Source organism: Macrosteles quadrilineatus, unplaced genomic scaffold (genome assembly GCF_028750875.1).
Source record: "Macrosteles quadrilineatus isolate MER2022 unplaced genomic scaffold, UCM_ALF_1.0 Scaffold_107__1_contigs__length_349487, whole genome shotgun sequence".
Lineage (NCBI taxonomy): Eukaryota > Metazoa > Arthropoda > Insecta > Hemiptera > Cicadellidae > Macrosteles > Macrosteles quadrilineatus.
This window is the reverse complement of record NW_026542700.1, coordinates 207,765-228,610: the sequence shown is the minus strand read 5'-3', so window position 1 is coordinate 228,610 and position 20,846 is coordinate 207,765. Positions and strand designations below refer to the sequence as shown.

The following is a 20,846-nucleotide window of genomic DNA, read 5'->3' as shown; positions in this document are numbered from 1 at the left end:
CAAATTAGAAATAGAGTGGGTATACTCTCATAGATTAAGCATACTCCCTTAGATAAGGGTTTATGCATACTTATGGTATATGGGGTCCCAAGGGAGTACAGTATGATTAATCTATGGTATAATCTGCAATTAGCTTCTTGACTTGATAAATGCAAATTAAATCTCTTGTGCAAGATTAAACTATTAAAATTAAAATATATGGCTTTAGATCAATTTTAAGATTGCGCTAGCAGACTCCAAAGAAATGCTACAGGAACTTAAGGGGCCACTCTTCCCCGTTTTTTACGATCGTCAATAACAATTTGCTCGTGAGTGCATTGGGGGCTGCTGTAGACATTTCAAAAACCTAAACATGTACCAAAGTGTGTTTTCTCGGCGTATATAAAGCATATTATGATATCAGTTACCCAAATTATGTAATTTGAAATCATGTTGCCAAAAGTGGCATGTGTGAACTAAACATTTTGTTGTTTTGGATATTCATTTGCTATAAAGTAAGTTTTTGTATGTAAGTTGTTTGTGTGATTGCCCAAGACACAAAATGTAAATTATCAAATTTATTATGATTTTATATTAATAATATTTACATTTTTATTGGGCATTATTGCTTAATGCAATTTACAGTGTGTACAAAGGGGAACAATGTAACGGAAAATATATAGGTACTGTAAGTGATTATTAGTGTTGTAAGAAAATATTTAATAAAATAGATCATTGAGATACATTTTTGAATTATTTCAGAGTGTCCAAATATTTGTATTAAAGTAGTATGACTGAATGATACATAGCCTTACTATTTCACATACTTAAAGTGAATTGAGTTAAGGAACCACACTTACTCATGGAGAGAAAAATTAAATAAAGAGATATTGATTGCAATTTGTTTAATATATATATATATATATATATACAATTTAATTTATTGGTTCAGTGGTTAGGGCGTGGGACCTTTCATGACATTCCATTGTCTGCGACGCCCAGTTCAAATCCCACCAATAACCAAGTTTCTTTGGTGTTAGGTAACGTCTTGATTGGCTCAGTAGTTCGGAATGCATTAAAACATATCCATCTGTTAAGGAATAAAAAATGACAGTTATCATAGAGATGAGATCTTTCTCTGTATTTGAGTCCTCTCTGCACTTACAGCCATACAAAAATAATTACTGTAAACCTCATACCTCAACATATATTTAGGGTTTTATTAGTTTGCATTATTTTTGTGGTAGGCCTAGTATAAATTTTAGTAATTGAAAACCCGAATGCACGAGCACAATCGAGTTTCTGTTTCGCCGCGCTGCCTCGGCCGCACCACCGTCGCCGCGCATGGTCGTCCGTAGTTCTCTATCGATTTTTACGTCGGTTCATGCAAACCACCTTCTTCAAGCGGGTTGCAGACTGTCGGAATTCGGGCGAAACTAGCCTACGTTTCCTTTATCTGGTTCAAAATTCAAACTAGTGACATTTCAAACGGTAAAATTGTGTTTAGTTTTCCATTCATTATTTTTGCAATGCGAACGTGAAAGGTTTTCCACTTCGAGGACAGATTGAAAAAGAGTTTCTCCTCACCAAAGGTCAGTGATTTTCTAGAGGTTCAGAGCTATTATGTATTAGTTGTTAGTTGATATCTTGATTCTATAAGCGACATGAGTGAAATGTACACGCGTTAATTTCGTGACCGTCACCACTCACCTCATTATAAATTGGCCTACATAGGCTCTGCCAATCATAAATTCAGGCGTGAGTATAGGTCGATAATCTGACAAGTCTTCGTTCTATTTTAGGCGTGAAAAGTAATTGTAGTGCAAGAATGTATTTACTCATTAATTTTTGATATTGTATCACAATTTAAACATTTTAGTAAATAATGTAAACATACGTTAGGAAAGTAATGCAGCACGATGAGTCAAAAGATGTTCGTCTTGCAGGATTCTTTTCGAACCCAATCACGGTTCGTCATCAGGTAAAACTAAGGTTATTTTGGTGCATTTGCTGAGGACTTTCGATATTGTTTTTGAAATTAACTAATTTAATATTGATATTTCTTTCGCAATGTATCAAAATAGTATCTTAAAATGAATAAATTATATAACTACAAATATAATATTACTACTTGAAGAGGCGTACTATTTCGGGTGTATGTTAAATACTGGGAGTATCACAATTTACCTAGTTATTCCTATAGTTTTCGTTTCCATGGATTATAGTTATTACAAATATTATAATGGACTTGTTTATCGAATTAAATGATTACATATAAGTTGGTTGTGAATATGTTTATCATAATAACTTTACTGATACGCAGCTGGCGCTGGGGCAAGATATTCAATGAGGCGTATTCTGTAAACCTATAGCATTTTACTACTCATTTTAGATTGGCTTTTGGTGTCTAAGTGGGTCTGTGATTATAAAAGTCAGTAGCTGTTAGATGGCTCGAGACTCGTCCTGGATGCCCTTGAACTTGAGCTTTCAATGAATGAAACAGCTGAGTAAGCTACAAAGCTACATAGGTCATCACACTACGTTATACAACCATTGCATACAAATTCTGCTTAAAATCCGAGCTAAAAGTATGTTGCTGTCAATCGTGTATTAAATAATTGTAAAAATATTCCTAAAGATCTGTAGATTGCAAGCATACATATTTTAATGATGTAGCTGCAACCATTAAAACTTATATTGTATGAATGCACCAGTATTTTTGTAAATTTTAGTTAAAAGTACAAAATTATTTAATCTATGTTCCATCAAACATTGTTCCAAAAGCGAAAAAGGCCATGAACACGTGGTACAAAATTACATTTTCACGATAAAGTAATAAAAACAAATCAAGGCTTATACATAAGTTTTTATTTTCAATTATTTTCTATTTTATTGATAAAAAATTTGTAGGAATGGCAACACTTAATGCATTAGGCCTACGCAATTTGTAAGTTTGTTGTAAACGATATTTTTTATACCACACATTTCTACGTAAATAAGCTACTATAAATACTACTGTAGTAACTATCAGATGTTTAATGAGTGTATTTGTTAATGAGTGTAACAGGACGATTCCATTGTCGAGTTTCAAAAAAATTAAATAAAGTTTTACAATTTGACAGCTTATTACCTTATTACCTTATTACCATCTTCTTGGCCGTTGACCCATCGTATAATGGGAATAGGCTGTGTCTGCGTAAAAAACTACTTATTTATTTCCGCACATATGTATAAGACTCACAAGTTTAAAATATGTAAGAAAAAACATAATTTTAGTACTCATGGCGGTTGCTATGTTCTACTTCAGCTCATCCAAACTACCTTCCAGGAATTCCTTTGTTGAGAAGTAGGGATTTTTACGGAAAAAATTTCCTGTGGTGGTTTTAAACTTTCTGCTGGCGAGGGTCTTAGTGGCAGCTGGGAGTTTGTTGAAGAAACGGATGGCACTTCCAGGGAATGAGTCCCTATTTCTACTGAGGCGAGTGCGAGGAACATCGAGTTGATTTCGGCCTCTTGTATTGTAGTTGTGAATGTCAGCCCTGGCCACCAGGCCCAGTTCATTGTTCTTGATTTCCTGCATGCATGCCCATATGTAGTGGCTATAGATGGTCAAGATGCCCAGGTTTTTAAAGATGGGTTTGCTATGCTCATGGCGATGGCTGCTTGTTATAATGCGCACAGCTTTCTTCTGGAGCTTCAAAACTCTGGCTGCCCCAGCAGCGTGTCCCCAGAGATGTATGCCATAAGAGATGTGACAATGAAACATAGCATAGTACACCATAACCAGGTAGGAATCTGTAACACACTTCTTCAATCTCCTCAGTAGAAATATGACACGAGCCAGCTTAGTGCATACATGTTTGACGTGATCGCTCCAGTCCAGTGTTGAGTCAAGGTAGAAACCCAATAGTTTAACACTCCCACCGATGTTGTTTGGGGTGCGTGACAGAGTGCAAGTCAACCAGTTTGTCTTGGTCTCATTTAGTTGCAGTTTGTTTGCCCTGAACCACAGCTCCACATCTTTCAGATAATTTTTCGCTAGTTCCTCTGCAAGGAGCGGTGCTTTTCCTCTGATATACAAGGTAGTATCGTCAGCAAACAGCACAAGATTTCCATGCCACCCCAAGTCGTTAATAGCAATCAGGAAGAGAAGTGGCCCGAGAACTGAGCCCTGAGGGACTCCGTGCAGAACCTCCCTTTCTGCGGATTTTGCACCCTTTAAGTCAACCACTTGTCTTCTGTCACTTAAGTAGCTACTAAGCATTGAGAGAGCTTTACCTCTGACACCAAAAGCGAAAAGCTTATCAACAAGGATTCCATGGGGAACACAGTCGAACGCTCGACTCAGATCACACAGTGTAAGAGATACTGAGTCGCTGTCTTCAAAAGCGTTTGCGATTTCATCAGCAATGACTGAAACTGCTCCAGTAGTAGACCTGCCCCTCCGAAAACCGTGCTGCGAGTCACTAAAAAGGTTGTTTGACTCAAAGTAATTGCAGGTTTGTTCCTTTATTACTATCTCGAGAACCTTGCCGAGGACAGGTACCAAAGAGATAGGCCTATAGCTAGCCAGAATGTCGGGGTCTCCCTTTTTGTATATAGGCACTGTCCGTGCGATCTTCATGAGTGCCGGAAAAAAACCCTGCTGCAGGCTGTCATTGATAGCTAGGGTGAGGGGTGCAATGATGACATCCGCTACTTCCTTAAGGAGCTTGGTAGACCACCCATAGTAATCGCGGCTCACGGTGCTCTTAAGCCCACTTATAATCTTCCGGACCTTTTCTTCATTTACTTTAGTCCAAACGGTCTTACTAAGGTCGGGCTGAAACTCCGGCATCCGATCTTTCAAAATGTCCAAAGGGTCAGAGGGAGCATCAGGGATACTGGTAACTATGTCTGAGACTGATGAAATAAAGAAGTTGTTAAATTCATCGGGACTTGCAGCACAGCGCATTCCTGGTGTGGGCGGCTTGACTGAGTTTATGACATCCCAGGCAGCTTTACATTGGTTGTTGGAATTTTCGATGAATTTGACATTACCTGCTCTTTTCGCCTCTTCAACCCTTTTATTATACAGCTTCTTAGCTAACAGATACCTAGCCTCGTCTCCCCTGGCACGTAGCATCAGCATGAACTCCTTGAGTCTACTAAGAGTTGGAGTGTACCAATCGGTTATGCGAGGTCCTACGCTTTTCTTTGGTTTAGGCCTACCCGCCTTACTCAGGGTTGCTGCCCGCTTCTCCTTTACTGGGAACACTGTATCCAGGGCTTCCTGAAGGTGGCTAAAAAAGGAATCGAAACAACTCTCACCCTGTGTTCTACTAGCTATTATGTCATCCCAGGCAATTTCATTTAGAGCAGTCTTAAAGCGAAGAATCCGTAAGGCCAGTGTAATTCAAGCCAGTGCGTATGTCGCACTTATAATTTTTCATCCACGCATGAGGCGGGGTACTAGTCACAGATTGAGGAGTTACATCCATTAGGATGGCGTCATGATCAGAAATCATGGGTATGACTACCCTTGTCACATAATTACTCTGGTCCATATTAGTTAAAATATTGTCAATACACGCCATCCCTCGAGTTGGCAGGGTGTTTGTTATAAAAAATCCACACTGGCTTATTAGATTCCTAAAGAAGTCTTCATCACAAGAAGAATCTATTACATTTACATTAAAATCTCCACACATAATGACATTTACACACAAAGATGACAGATACAACAACGAGCTTTCTAGCTTATCACAGAAATCGGTGAAGTTCATTTTGTCAGGTGACCTGTACAGTGAGGCTACAACCAGATTTGACTTTGTGAGGTGCACTACTACTAATTCACAAGACTTTTCTATGCAAAACTTTGTTAGGTCAATAATTTCATATTCTAGGTTATTTCTTAAGTATAAAGCGGAGCCACCATTTTTAAATACAGACCTACAAAAACTAGTGGCCAAGTCCAGGTTTTCCAGTTTACTGTTGCTAACCAGTGTTTGCTAACCAGTGTTCAGAAACACTCAAAATGTCAATATCCTCATCTCTACAAAGTATACTCACAGAGTCAAATTTATTTCGCAAGCATTGGACATTTAAATGTCCAACTGTCAACTTTACATCAGAGGTACTGGACCTTAAGTCAATTTCATTATCAGATAGGATTATATCTACGTCTTGTATAGGTCTACAAACACTTACCGATTGCACCTTCCTTGCCTCGTGTTTTGGGGTTGCCTCTCTAAAAAAGCATTCGAGTCAATGGTAGGCCTACCTTGCTGTCTCTCCTGCCGGTGTCTGTTTGCTATGTATTTCCTCACATAAATTCCCTCAGGCCAAAACTCGGGAGTTAGGACTTTATCCAGCGAACTTTCGTCAATTCCCACTTTGAAAGACTTATAGGTTGGATGCTTTGTCTTCAGTTAAACACATTCTGCATTTTGGATTTCACTATTCTTCATGAAGTTAAGCACGTTATCTGTCGTTGTCGAGGGTAGGAGACGGGAGACAAACAGCCATTCGTACTTTCCCGCAGTTTTTAAGCAAGAAGATTTACTATTTTTCCCAATCACTTCTACAACCCTATTTTTATTGCGATTTATGTCACTCTTGGAGACTCTACCAACTGAAACACGGGTGTTGTTAGCTGATTTTAGAACATTGGAATACAGGCTGGAAGTGCTACCGCTTTTTCCCAAATGGTTTATTTCTTTCGGTACACTTACTAGTCCCACTACAACCTAATTTAATGTTTCTTTGTTTAGATGGAGTATCAATCACATTCACAACACTCTTGGCATTATTAGATTCCGCTTCCACAAGACTAACATTTTGATTTTGCTCTTGACTTTGATTTCGATTTGCTTCAGTGTCGTTGTCGTCTGCTCTCGATGGTGATTCAGGTTGAGAATTTTTCTCTAAAAAGGCAGACGAGTTTTCTTCATGCAGTCCTTCAGTGATAGCCGCATCAGTTTTCTCACTCTCTTCTCCGGGTTTGCTTCCTGTAGGTCTGTTTGGAACGGAGTTTTTTTGTTTGTTCATATCCCCTCCACCAGAGTTTGAGATGTCAAGGTTCGAGCTATCGTCTGCGTAGCAGACGCTCACTTCCGGCAAAGAATCACATTGTCTACCCAGTCGTCTAATAATATTATTTGCTCTAATATTTTGATTTATTAAAACTCCAAGCTTGGATTTAAGATTTTCATGTGAGTTAAGCAGCATTTTTATATCAGTTTTAACTACACTGACCTCTTTCTCCAAATCCATATCCTTGTCAATAGTGGATTTTACTCGCCGATCACAGGCCACACAAAACCACCTTATTTTTTCAGCAATGAGGTTTATTGCGTCGTACTCTTTCTTCGATAATTTGATACACTTTATGTGGAACCATGACGAGCAGTATCCTTCACATTCAAGTGCGTTTTCACAGTCTTTAACCGTTAAATTGCACACTCCACACAAGAACTGATGTTTCGCGACCGCCATCTTCTTCTTCTTCAAGTCCAGGTGCTATGAAACACATTCCAGGATTTTTGATTTTTTTAAGGTTACGGAAAAGAATAAACAAATAATTTGATACAAAAAATGACCTTATTTGAAAGACTGTGTCATATAGTTCGTATACAATGTTAACCTTAAATAATTTTCTAGTTTGGGATGTTGATAATAGAATGGTGCAATTTTAAAATACCGGATACAGCTTTTGAGGAACGTAATGCTTTTAAATATTTTCATGACCAACGCCTTTCCTCAGCGCTGATTTGATAAAACACGGGATGCGTTTTCCGACGAATGTGTTTGACGCATCTTGAAATTGTCGATAAATCCAGAGTTGTTATTGGCTGTTTATCCCAATTACGTCATCTTGGGTGGGTAGTACCTGTAAAGCAGTGGTGCAGGTTGGTTTACTGCTTTAATGTTATTGCTTTGGTTGTCGTTAGCAACGTTTTGTCTTACGTTAATCGCTTGTGAGCTAAAAATACCAGAAAAAATTAAAATCCTAAGTCCATTTATTTTAAGTATATTTTTTTATCTGCGTAATGCCACCATTTCCCAATCTAGTGACAAGGTTCCTCATGATTTTAGTTGAATATCTGCTTCTTTATTGAATATTCTCGTGAAAATTTTTTGTCTCATTATTTGGCCATTAATGGCCCCTGAAATCATAGCTACGGTTCTCATTTTGAAACAAAGAGTTGCAGAATATTACTATTAGAGAATAAAAAATGTGACACATAAAATTGTAAATATTCCTATAAATTTTGAATAGGCTACACGACTTTTCAAATAACAAAATATTTTAATTATTTTATAGACATGTTTCAAATGGACAGTTTTGGGTTTTGCAGATTATATTTTATTACAAAAGAATAGTTGGGACATTAGATGGAAAAGTAAAAGTAAAACATACGTAATGTCATTAATTAACAAACCATCCCTCTGAATGCATTGTGCAGAACTTGTGTTAAATGATTCTTATTGTTACAGGAAGTTTTGCATACGTTAATTAATTTTTCTGAATGTACATAAATTACTATTAAACTAACATTCTGACTGTATAATGCAATTAAGGTATTATTCGGGCTAAAACAATTTAATTAATTGGTGAATCATACATAAATTATGATTAAACAGACAATTCTGATAGTCTATGAAACCTATAGTCTTGATCTTGATTGTGTTCATATTGCTTAAAACTAACTCCGAACCACCGGTTTATTTACTATCACATTTACATTTTGTGATTGGCCAGATTTGAACCCAGCTCTCCAAGGGTAAAAGTGTGGTACTCTAATTTATTTATTTTTTGTTTTCGTCCCAGGGAAGATAGAAGATGTAGAATCAAGAGGACATAATTTATATACTCCCAAAAATAATCCAATCTTGAGTGTAAAAACTGCGTTTGCGGTTTCATCTGACGTTGATAATTGGATATTGGTGATAAACTACCCTCTAGTGGTCGATGTAGGGGTGAGAGGGGGGGGGGGGGTTGACGACGTAGACCAGCTGACAGTGTCTGGTTACTTCTGAAGTAAAAGTCTTTGCTAACAGACCTTCTGAATCAGCGAAAAAATTGATTGTTTGGGAATGTGTTCCAATGAAAAGTAATGAAATAACAGTTTTTAATCGCATACAAAATCAAATCTGGTTGTGTTGATAAAATGTTTTTAGACAGAAAAGGAAATTTTTAAATTTTCATAATGCATTGTGGATGAAAGATACAACCATAATACTGTAATGATCTTTAATGGTTTTTGATCAGCTAAATACAGGTCAAAATGCACGTGCATGGAGGGTACTCGTCATAGCCTAGTACGTATGTACTGGTAATTCGTACAATTTTAAATGTCTGTACCAAACTTAACAATCCATAAATATAAGTTACATTATTGCTTTCATCGAAACAAAATATAGGCCGTCAAATAGACATTTAGCAGAAAAATATATATTAAATATACAATCAGGTTTTGTTGTTTTTAGCAAACCAACAACCCTATGGGGTAGAACAGGCCCCCCACTGTAAGACCAGACCGATTTAACTTTTTCATTTTAATGTCCCCAGAGGCAAAAACACTATTAGTTCAAGCTTGTATATGTGTAATGTAAAACTCGAGTAATTTTAGTCCAATTTTGATTAAATCTGGCATGAATGTGTAGGAATTGGATAAAGTTGATTGAACAAGATCGGATAACGAGAGGTGTTATAAGGTTTTAAAATTTTAAAAAGTTGTGGGTTTCAAATTTTTACCCTTAAACGTGAAAATGAAAACAATTTCAGGCATCTCGTAAAGCTAAAAAATTCAACACAAATTGTAAACTAAAGATCCTATATATTGATTCAAGGCTATAGAGGAAATATTAGAATAAACTGCACATTTAAAATTCCTGTGTTATTCTTTTAGAAAAAAAAGGAAAGGGTTGGAGTTTGCTTCTTTATGAATATATTTTTAGAAATTCGTATTTGTTTCGATAATAAACCATCTTGATCTTACTTCTCTGTGACCATGAAGGTTACACGAATCAATGACACAAAAAACTTTATTTATATTATGACAAATTACATACAGTATTGTAACCATTGATACAATTATGTTATATTGACTTAATAGAAAGGTTACTGCGTATCAGACGTACAATATTAGAAACATGTGGACCATATTGTGAGTCTGCTGGCTCAATGGCAGCTAATGCTACAGGACTAATAGAGTTACTTCAACCGAGTCACTCAACCAAATGCTGCTGTGACTATCATTGGTTTCAATTCAACTCAATTCGTTTATTAATGGCATAAACCAGTTTACAAAATAAAGACTTAAATTAGTACAACAATCTAACAATTATTGATAAGATAAAAGGTATACATTTAGCAGCAAGCAGGTACATTATAAACAACAACCACTTGGTTTGTGAGTGTTGTTCCAAGTATGAACTATTCATTATTGAGTCCGTGTCAAAGACAATTAAAATACGATATGGCAAACACATTCGTTTTTTGCCTCGGTTTATTTATTAAGTCTATCTTATGGTAGTGTCTTTAGAGATTCTAAACGTCAAAAAATCAAGCTCTTTCCTGTCCAATGGCAATAACGCGTTTCTTGAACACAAGTTAAAAAATTGTATAACTTGTGTGCTGAGAGAAATAGATGGAATAAATTACAGAAACGTAGTAAAGTCAATACTTTACATTTCTGTGGGGGCGCAAATAATAGTACCATAATTTATCGCTTTTTTAAAAATATTTTTGAAAACCTTTCGTTTTGAGCTAAACAAGGTCATAACGCACCAAACCATACATACCCTACCATACTCCAGGTTGAGAGTCTTATAACTTTCTCCTAACATTGGTTGGGCTGATTAGCGAATTCGTCCAAACTAAATGTTATGATTATTTAAACGTCTGCTTCAAATTTCACCAAATTTCAGTGTTTTGGTTTTTGTGGAACAAAACCCGTTTCACGGAATGAGTGTTCCATGACGAGTAAAGCATAATAATACTGGACCTTGGACCGTAGGACTACCGTAACAGCATAGATGGTAACAGCTAATTCACTATAGAGAAACCCACTTTGAGAAAACTAACATTTCATAGTGTTTCTACCATCAAACATTTAGTTTTTTAAATTCTCCCAATACTTGTAAACAAAATCCAGTTTCTAAAGAAAAAACGGAATAACCATTGAACACCCCTAAATGATTGAACCCTAAGTTATAAGGTGTGTTTCTTGTTTTTTCATCTTTGAACGAAAGAAACTCCGACGAAGGGTTATCTTTACTTGTACCTAATGTAAAACTCCCAGCTTTACTAGTCTATAAAGAGAGTCTAAGTGGAGCGAGCTGGTGAGCAGTAACCATAAACTCCCAATTGCTAGGGTGCTTGAGGGTTTACAGTTAATTTGAACCACTACACATATAAACTTAGGTCTACATCAGTGTTATTGCTCTATGGTTTATCTGTGTTAACATTGTGTCTTAGAGGATAGTCAAATTGAATGTTGGGATGTATCATTCAAAGTTGCCATGTTAATCTTTTGAGAATTACTTTTCCGATTGATTTACATGGATCAATTAAAAACAATCCTGATGTACGATTCGGTCCGGTGTATACAAGGTGGCTCCGAAATATACCGACATTTTAAGGTACCATTTATAAACCAAATAAAACTAAAATATCACGTTAAAATTGTATAAAACTCAAATCGGATGGTCGCCATTTGGATTTTTCGCAAAACAATTTTTAATTTTTTTTAAACAGTTTTTGTAGTCAAATTAAATTTAGTACGTAGTTTATTAACACAAAGAACAATTTATGAAGAATTGATTTTTATAATATTTTTATGACGGTAATTTAAAAGTTAAATGACATAAGAACTACATAGCTAAATCTATAGATAGAAAACATAAGTGTTCAAAAACGTAACTGAACTGAAACCCACAATACCTTCAGATTTTACGAAATGATGACAAATTATTTTGTTACATCACAAGTCAATGGCATAACGGAGATTTCGTTGTACATAATAGACAGTCATGCAAACACAGATAATTTCTACTCTATCTTCTAAAGTGTATTGTTTCGCTTCAAAAAGTGTGTTTGTTAGTCACGCCATATAAACATTGTTGTGATTACATCAGGATAATCATCAAACTAATTGCTAGGAAAACTACAAATCTTTTTTTATTCATGACTTATTTTGAATTTATTGCATGTTGACAAAGACAGGATGGATGTATGTAATGAAAGTTTATCCAAATGGAAAAAGGCACCGAACCGTTTCGCAACGTGGACAAAAGTAATTAAATTACTGGTCGTGTCTATCAGACCGCTAACACTGTTTAAACCAGGACAACGGGCTGATTACCGTGGTCAGTCACATTAACCTGAGTCAGTTTGTGTTTTTAAGTAATAAAACACATTGTATTTAATCTATTCCTATTAAATAGTTGAGCTTTATGTCTTTATATCATGCAAAAACCACTGGACCAACTAAATGAAAAGTTGCATGACAGTAGTCCTTTTTGGAATACTGTAGGTCTAGGTTTCTGCGTGTGGGGCTTTCAAATTCTAGATGAGTCTTTTGTTAATAGATATGAATTGTTATAAAAAACTGGAATTTCCAAACAAACCCATGCTTAATTTTTTCTACAACGCTTTCAATTTTACAGCTTATTCGACATAGGAAATTTTGTAAAACGGCTACAATATGTTTTACTAAAATGTTAACTAAAGTAATTTTTATCAAAAAATTAAACAGTTGAGTGGGCCAGTTACAGAATGCGCTAGTGTGTAAAATTTAATTTTCTACCTTGTGTTTTATTGGGATATAGTTTATTTTTTACAACATCTGCTATGGGCCACAATAAGTAGTACCATCAGTTTGACTTGGTCAAATATTTGTTTATTCAAATCACTAACTTACACCAGCACAAGCCGCCTATGGCTCACATCAACTACAAATATTAAAAAAAACTGGTGACAGCTTTAACATGTGGATGGAATGTAGCTGTATCAATAGTCACAATTTTACTACAATCGTAGTCCAATAAACCACATAGTGTGCTAATGTCGAAGTTCCATTGTACCATTTATTTATTTGTACTATGCATAATATTGATGGTATAACATATCTTTTAATTTCGCTTCCAACAAGTTTCGTTTTGCCAAACAAACCGGTAATAGACACCAGCGCACTCTTTAGCTGGCTCTACCACGCACAGTTTCGTACTAAAACTATATACACCATTACTATGGGAATGGAAAGACTACTTAGTTAAAGATAAAACAAAGTGGTGCAATTGAATTTCTTTAACGATGGTGTAGATGGGGGGTTAACAGTTTTCTACTGTGTCTTAAGGTGACCTCATTCTTCTCTTATGCCTTCTCACCCCACCAAGAACTAAAATAATGTTATTGAAAACCGTAAGGAAAAAAGTGTTTTTTGTCAATTTGTAATCTCGATAAGTTCATATTGAGCCGAAGCTTTGTAATATTTTAGCATACTTGCCTTATAACCTATGGTCTATAGCATAACCTATAGCATTCAAGTTGCTTTTCAATTTAGGACATCTGATATAAAAATGCATTCCTGTCCTGCAGACCAGAGTTCAAATCTATTAAACCACTAAACATGTTTTAGCTTCGTGATAACGCCATGACGCGGGTATACATAATCTAGGAAGAAGGATAGGTGAGAACTCTGGTCCTATGGGAGGACTCCGAAAAAGACATACAACGTAATTAGAACTTTACTCAAGTCTGGAATATGAATACAATTAAAATCCAGAGCAAATATTATGGACAAATTGTATTACTTTTATGGGGAAAACATTACCATTTCCCTGGGGCAGATCTTAATAGAATCTCGGCAGAATGTCTTTACTCTAAACACGTCCAAAGATACCAAAATAATTAATACTAAACAACTATCACCAAATATTTAGTACTTTTTAAATCGTTTGAATGCAACGTCTTGTATGAGCCTCAATCAAGATGAATTACAAATATTCAATGTGTATACTGTTACAAGCTTTTACCCAGCTACTATAAAAAGTTGACAAAAAGTTAAACTTTTCATAATTAATTTAATTTTACCCGAGTTAGACTTGGTTTGGGAAAGAACTTTTCAACAGTCTTTGTATTATGTGATGTCAGATTGTTTAAGCTCAGTTATTATTGTTAAACAAACACTATTCAACTCTTAAAAAAAAAACTTTAATAGTTGGATGGTCAGTAAGTTAAATCGTTGGAAATCTTAATTTATTTTTAATGAAATGTTTCCAAGAGGTTTTAATTACAATTTTAATATGGTGGCTTTTTTATTCGATTTTAATTTACTTTTTAGGAGGATAAAACTTCAGATAATCTAATTTTAGACTTCGACAGAGAAATAAAATTAACCATAGATATTCATAAGGCTTGATGAAAACAGCGAACGCCGGAAGCGGCGGATTGCGTGTTACTCCCGAGATTCATCAATTTTGATAGCAATCTCTGACATGAACTGCACATCTGTCGAGCAGAGAGAGAACTGCTTAAATTAACTGTGCAAATAATAAACTAATTATTCATATTCGGCCTCAAATACACTGAACATCAAAAACTGTACCTATGACCATGGATATAACTAGACATCCATTTCCATGTTAAAATAGAATGATATTGTTGATGCCAGTTTAAGAATAAATATAAACACAGTTTAATAGAGCCACTGATGAAAATATATCCATAAACAAGTAAGCTTCAACAATTTAATTTTTCTCCATAAGAACAACATGGGGATTTTAATTTTACTATTTTTAAATTTTCTCCGTAACCAATAACAGTAAAAACACTTCAATATGCTAAGTTATCTTTTAAGCTCATAAAGGATAAATTGGGAAATTTTATGTTTTGAGGGTCAAAAATGAGATAAAACAATTTTACCATAAAAACACCCATAATGCCCTTAGTTCCTAAAGTTCGATCATGATGGTTCACGTTTATTATATCTTCAAACCAAATTTAATCAAAAACGGACAAAAGTTTTCGCGTCCACGGATGTATAAATCTAAAATTTGAACGAATTGTGTTTTCGGCTTCTTGAGACATCAAAACGAAAAAGTATATCGGTCCCAGGTCTATGTCTTACCCTGCTACATACAGCAATAGCTACTTCCCTATAGGAAAATTAACTAAAAGTAGCTACAGTGGATCCATATAGATTTGATGTCTTCTTCAGGATCCAAAAGTAAGTGAACTAACAATTATAAAATATCGTTAAAATACATGCAAACGAGAAAAGACATCTTATGACTTGGAAACTTGACACATGCTTAGAACATAAAGTAACATAGAAGCAAACTATTACAGAAGGTAAAATATTTGATTGGAAACAGTTTGTAAAGATCTCTTTTCGATAGGTGTAACGAAAAAAATAATTCATTAATATTGCATCCACGCAGTCATATAGGTAGGCCTAAGTTAATCTACGTATATTATGTTAGTTTTATTTATGAATAAACAACATTAATCCATACAACATTGTGTATCATGATTACAAAAGCTTGAGTGTTAAAAGCCAGTGTAGAAATGCGGCATTCAGGATGTTCTGCTAATTAAACTGAGATAGCGGTTCTCCACGGGACTCTTATACTGCTGTCTTGACTTTATGTTAATTTATGGAACAGATTAAAAAACAAACAATAAAAGTAATAGGCACGCGTTTGTTTGTCTTAAGTTGTTGCGTGGATTTTGAATGGTGGAAAAAATAGATTTCTCATGCTGAAAATCCAAGATCTTTTATGTGTATTTCATGAAGAAAAGAAATTTTGTAGTCTCGAACCTCACAAACTTTGTGAGGTGAAATTTTGAGGTTTGTGAAATTTTGTGTACAAATTTTTTTTTTAGGGTAGATGTGGCGATTTGTGCTTTAATAGCGTTCTAGTCACATATAAATATGTACATAGTCTATATGTAGCGACATGTATGTAATTATTTTTTCAATGTAAGATGTAGCCTATTGTCAATGACTAATTCCAGAGGACAAGCAATTGCTTATTATTATGCAGTTTCAAGGTTAATTTGGTTAAAATAGTTTTAATAACTTAAACAATACGAAATTAACAGTGTAGAACCTTTTCTTATAATTAAAAGAAATCACTAAGTTGCTTTCCGCTTATTCGTGTGGATGAATTTTTAAGGGTTGTAGATTCAATTTAAGGATTAAAATACCAAAAATGACATTTTTGTTTGATATAATTATTATATGTTGTTTATATAAGTAGCAAGAGTGTTCCATCGTAGACTGACCAACACTGTTTTATCCATGGTTCTATAGAACTACATTAAGATGATTCTACGAGTCGTTAAATGAAAAAAGTTGAAACTAGGAAGTAGGAAATAGAGTTAATCTGGCGCAACCGACTAAATGGTCAATTCTCTGTGGACAATCGATAAACAACCAACCTGTTTGTGTGTTGGATTAGCAAACTGAGTTTGGCGACATTTTGATCCATTTGATCCCATTGAAAGCGACAGATAAAGCTTTTTATTCGATTTTTGGGAAGCTTTATTTATCCGGGAAGCTATTTTCAGAATATAGGTGAACTTTTATTTAGGTTTTTAAATCTAGTTTGATATTTATTGAAAAGTGTTGTTAATGAATTCTAGTTTGTGTTTTTACTTTGAATTAAATACTGCAATTTGATTTATACGTAGCAAATTAGGATTTCATAATGTAGTTGTTTTTCTAAACCACGTTAGCTAATCAATAAAAGGTTACAGTACCTGCAGACTGCCTTGTGGGTTTTGTTAATCCATCATGAATAAAATCATGTATTTTATCAAAGAACCATTAACCTCACAAATGTGGAATTTGATGCAGATGAGAAAGCACTCTTAGACAAGGGTTTAAAGTATAACTTTCTTGATAACAGTAAAAAAGGGTTTTTTAAGGAAATAATTAATGCTGAAGCAACAATACAATCCTTATCGGATATCAATGCTCAAACTACGGCAAGAGTAATGATCAACAATAAAGTAACTAAAATATTAAAAACTTCAAAACAGTCCAATCTTGTTTATAATGAGAAGTTAGTCCTAAAGAAAATAAAAAATAAAATAGATAGCAACGACCTAATTGTTACAAAGGCCGACAAAGGAAATATGGTTGTGATAATGAATAGTACAGACTATAACTCCAAAGTAATTGATTTTATTAGTAAGAACAATATAGGCAAACTAACAAAAGATCCGACAGTTTCTTTCACAAAAGACATTAATAAAACCATCTCTAGCTGTAAAAACTTGTTATCAGAAAAGGAGATTAGGCATCTAAAACCAATCAACCCTCATGCTCCCCCACTAAAAGGATTGCCAAAAATACATAAAGATGATAAGCCCATCAGACCATTAGTCAACTACATGCCCGCCCCTGCTTACAAGTTAGCAAAAAAACTAGAGCGTATATTAAAGGATGAAGTAAAATTAGAAAACTAAGTTACTCAAATTTGAGTGTGCTCTTAGATTATTCTGTAAAATGTCCAAGGTTTCATCCACAGGCACATTTGTGTACAAGTTTGTGATATCTAACGATGCAAGAGTATATCTAGGATTAAGATATACTCCTCTAAACTAAGATATACCTCCTCCTAAACTATTACTGAGTAATAGTTTAAAAAATAGCCTAGACTTGATTGAGAAAATAAAAAACGTAAATCTTAATCCTAGATATACTCTTGCATCGTTAGATATCACAAACTTGTACACAAATGTGCCTGTGGATGAAACCTTGGACATTTTACAGAATAATCTAAGAGCACACTCAAATTTGAGTAAAGATAAGCAAGAGGAGTTATTAACTTTATTGAAATTAGTCTTAAAACAAAATTACTTTTGTTTTAATAATGAATATTACATTCAACGTGAAGGATTGGCGATGGGTTCACCATTATCGAGTATACTAGCAGAAATATTCCTAAATGACTTTGAAAACAAACACATATGGTCTGACAAAAACAAACACAAAGGAAATGTTGTGTTCTTCTATAGATATGTCGACGACATAATCCTTTTATATCATGGAAGCCAAAGACAGTTAGCTCTATTCAATAACTACACAAACAACGCTCATCCTAAATTAAAGTTTACCACAGAATTAGAAACAAATAATGAACTAAATTTTCTCGACATCACCCTGAAAAAAGATAATGGCAAGTTCTTGTTTAAAATTTATAGAAAGCCCACGACTACAGATACAACGATTCATGCAACGTCTCATCATCCCTTATCACACAAAATGGCAGCTTACAATAGCTTTGTGAATCGCTTGTTAAAAGTGCCGTTAAAACCAGAAGCTTATCAGGAAGAGAAAAACATACTAAAACACATCGCAATAGCCAATGGTTACAGTCCTGCCATTATCGACAATTTAATAAAAAAACAACTTAGTAATATGTCAAAAACAAACAATGCTAACAGGAAAAATTTCGATTATGTCCCAGTCGAATACGGCAGCTCATTTCCTATGTCTCTCAAACATGAAATAAAAAAACATGGCAAAATATTAGCATTTAGGACAAGCAATAAATTAGGGAAAATGTTAAACACTAGTAAAAATGTTAAGGAATTACAAGAGAAAACAGGAATTTATCAAGTTTCATGTAATGACTGCGATAAAATTTACATAGGTCAAACTACATCCTTTGGAAAATTATGTATTTTGTATTATGTATTATATTATGTATTATTATGTATTGGTCATACATAGGGCGATCCTTTGGAAAAAGGTTTAAAGAACATCTTCCCAGAGCTACTAAGTCACAAAAGTCAAATTTCGCAGAACATCTTGTGAACGAAAATCATAATTACACTGATATAGGTAACAATTTAAAAGCGTTGCATATCTGCTGTAAAGGAACAACTATGACAACTCTGGAAAATTACGAAATCTATAAGGCTACAAAAACCCGCCCTCAGGACCTACTCAATGATAAAAGTACACTTCAATCAAATTTATTATTTGAAACTTTAATACAACTGGACAGAGACCGACACTTATGATACAGGATGCCTTGGGGTCAGAGTCCAGTTCATAGGACCTGACGACCACCAGTCGAGACTCGGCAAGAGAGATGCTTGCATCAATTTGTATCCTGTTCGGTTTTTTAATAGTAGGCCTACTTGTATTTAATGTTCGTTTTGTGTATGTGTTCTATGTTAAACTTTGACGTGACCATGTGTGTCGAAAAATCAAGATTTTAACCTTCAAGTTCTGGATCTGATGATGGCAATATATTTGCCGAAACGTACGTAATCCTACTGGATTAACAAAACCCACAAGGCAGTCTGCAGGTACTGTAACCTTTTATTAATTAGGATTTGTTTTAATGTGCATCTTATGATCGGTTAAGTGCGTTTCAGTGCGCTGATTTTTATTTTTATGACCTATTTTTGCGTAAATCGTGCAGTGTGTACTTTATATTATGATAATAGCGGAGGATAACATCAGTTCATGAAGAAATCATCCTATTTTGCCATGGTAAATTTCAAGTTGGTCAATGATAAGAATAAACAGTAAATATTTAAACACACTCTATATATATTGGACAGAAACGCACTGACATTTTTATTTAGGTAATTCAGTAGATATAATTAATCTACAAGAGAGTATGTTTAATATATAATTTTTAATTAGGTTTGTAGTACAACGGTTTAGCATTTTAGTTAGTCAACGGCTGCCTAATTTGTAGTAGATACTGTAGATATTTTGCAAATTGTAAATTTGATTAAATGTTACTCCACAGAAAATAGGCAAAGAAACCAACTGAGCACGATTTTAAATAACTATTTTTTGAGAAGAATCATCATGGTATAACGCAGTTGCGGTTAATTAAAATCGATAGATTAATTACCGATTAAAATTCTCCATTGAGAGAGCACACGTTTGTTTTTTAAGAGTAAAAACTAATGCCTACAAATAAACGTAAGATCATTTTTGCTAAACATAATATATTACATTATTATATAACATATATAAAGGAAATTAAGTTAATGGAATGGTATATAGTACACACAGTACTATGATAAGCTAGCAGAGGAATAACATGTGCAAATACAAAAGGAAATTATTTGTGGCATTTGTGGTTGGTTGCCATTGCTGTTTATGGAAAGTTTAAGAAACGACGAGACCTAAAGGTCAAGCCATATTTACAGAACCAATCATTTTTGCATTTTATATAAGTTAAAAGTAAAATGTCAAGCAAAACAAGAATTGTATGCTGCTCGGTCTTAAGCTCGGGTTAAAGGAGACGACATTTTAATCTAAATAGAATTGCGCTCTTGAGTAAAGTTTGCGTAGGCGAGGCGGAAGAGGACAAGAAAATGAGCTCCACTTAACACGTGGAAACGGAAACGAACTTCATTTTACACTTGGAAACGGAAATATCCCCCAATAAGTGGAAACTGTTTTTAGAATGAAGGTCCGATCAAATATTCACTGTGCTGTTTTGATGTTGTTTACAAAATATTTCATTACATATTCGACCTTTTTCGTTAATGTGTTTATTTTATAAGAATGAATTACATAAATATATTATATAATAAATATCTAGAAACACTTTTCCCCAAAATGATTACTATTTTTTTATGTAGATCAATAGCATCGAGCTTATTATTTATTATTTATATTATTTATTTTAAGATCAATTAAGTAAATAACTTACTCCATAAATATACTATTAATTTCACAACTTATAGTTAGCAGTTATGGAAAATACTGAAAATGGAACAGCAGCTAAGAGCCTGTTTAAAATAAGAAAATGGTACAGCGATTGATGGGGAAATTGCTTTTGAGATTGATTGTTGTCAACGATAAATCCAGTGTGTCTAGAAGTAAAAATAA

The 20,846-nt window shown here is 34.4% G+C and overlaps 1 protein-coding gene across 4 annotated transcripts in view; it reads left to right on the top strand.

The window, feature by feature from the left end:
• The first annotated feature begins 1,369 nt into the window (after positions 1–1,369).
• LOC128982095 (synaptotagmin 1-like) overlaps positions 1,370–20,846 on the top strand; it is a 64,689-nt gene continuing 45,212 nt past the window's right edge. For all 4 annotated transcript variants that reach the window (XM_054401143.1, XM_054401141.1, XM_054401142.1 and 1 more), the window contains exon 1: positions 1,370–1,571. The gene's annotated coding sequence lies outside the window, so the exon portion shown is untranslated. The remainder of the gene's footprint in view (positions 1,572–20,846) is intronic.